General features: G+C 44.9%; 1 pseudogene across 1 annotated transcript; it reads right to left on the bottom strand.

Moving 5' to 3' along the window:
• Positions 1-414: 414 nt before the first annotated feature.
• Positions 415-1,108, bottom strand: LOC102816120 (annotated as a pseudogene). The gene has a single exon (XR_438734.1). The product of XR_438734.1 is annotated as a docking protein 6 pseudogene (transcript).
• Between the last annotated feature and the right edge of the window lie 517 nt (positions 1,109-1,625).

The following is a 1,625-nucleotide window of genomic DNA, read 5'->3' as shown; positions in this document are numbered from 1 at the left end:
ACAAAAATCATAGAAACTTTCATTAAACCTAAGTATCGAAATGTGAAGCTACTGCTTCTTGACATATCCCCCATCTAGGTCTATATACCTCTGAAGGCAGTTTCCATCTCTCAAACTCTTTCCTGGTGTGGCACTCTAGGATAATAAGCACTGGACTTATCCTAGGTAACCACAAGTCAGCAGTTCCAACCCACCAACTGCTTCTCAGAAATTCTTTGCGGGCCTGCTATAAGATGGAACAGACTCAAACAACAAACAACAACTCTTCTCTGACAAATGTGAAGACTTCTGTGCTCTTTGGTTTATATTACATCAGAACAGCAGTTTTGGCCATCTCATCTGACTAAGACTGTGTTCTTTTGAAATGTTATTTGAGTCTGGGGAACAAAAAATTCTGAAGGGGCAATGTCAGAGCTATAGGGCTAATGGGTAAGTTTTTCCAACAAAATTCTTGTAGAATAGCTCTTGTTTATCCTGGGCATTCTGTTCCATTTCCTGCATCAATCTTTCATGTTGCTCAGCTATGGCCTGTGTTGCAGAATGGACCTTCTGATACATCATCTCTCCTTTTCTTGTTTGAATGGTGAACAGTTCTTCTCCCGTGTCACACATTCTTCCAGACTCAAATGTGAACCATGTTGAGTCCCGACTGTATCTCCTCAATGAGCTGAGGGGCCACATCACCAGCTTGACCTTGGCATTGTGGATATCCCAGAGATAGATATTCTCATGAGTGATCTGCATTGTACATGCACCATAAATATCCAGATTGTATGTAGGCATGAGGCACACGTTGAAACGTTCGTTCTGCTTGCGCTGTACGCCTGAGGCCAGCAGGTCCGGCTTCTCAGGATGTCGTTCAGCCTGGTCCCCAGACACTCCATGCAGAGATGTTTGCATCATTCCTCGGCCTTCAGCTCTGATTCACAGGCAAATGTCTTCAATGTTTCATCATGAAATATAATTGCTACTGCATGCATCTTTCTCTCTCGAGGCAGTCTGGTTATGCTTTTGATGTTATGCAGTTCAGTCACCTTATGGAAGTTTCTGAAATATGCTGCCTTTTCATCTGGAAACGTTTCTAGCCTTCTGAGTCCTTCACTGGAAGCCTTCTTGAAAACCAACCAGCACTGTCAGAAAATCCCCTGCTTCCTGCTGCGGAGCTTCATGTAGCCCTACTTGACTACGTCATTAAAGTTGGAGGCCATTGCTGGCGCGGGGGGCTGCTGTGCCCCAGCTCGGTCCCAAAGCGAGAGCCGCGTCTGCCCTAGGCTGCGGGACTAGCTCCGCTGCCTGTACTCCTAGCTGTGCTGGGCTGTGGGTGGCAGGGCCATGCAGACTGCATGATGTTCTTGATGTCATCCCACAACTCTTCTGGTCTTCAGACTTTAATGTTTAATGTATCAAATCTGTTCTTCAGATGATCTCTAAATTCAGGTGGGATGTAGTCAAAGTCCTATTCTGGCTCTCCTGCACTTGTTTTCATTTTCTTTACAGTTTGAATTTGCATATGAGTAATTGATGGTCTGTTCCACAGTCTGCCCCTGGCCTTGTTTTCACTGATGATATGGAGCTTTTCCATCGTCTCTTTCCGCCGATGTAGTTAATTTGATTTCTATGTATTC

Source organism: Chrysochloris asiatica, unplaced genomic scaffold (genome assembly GCF_000296735.1).
Source record: "Chrysochloris asiatica unplaced genomic scaffold, ChrAsi1.0 scaffold00086, whole genome shotgun sequence".
Lineage (NCBI taxonomy): Eukaryota > Metazoa > Chordata > Mammalia > Afrosoricida > Chrysochloridae > Chrysochloris > Chrysochloris asiatica.
Note: the sequence above shows the minus strand (reverse complement) of the source record. Positions and strands in the feature narration are given on the sequence as shown.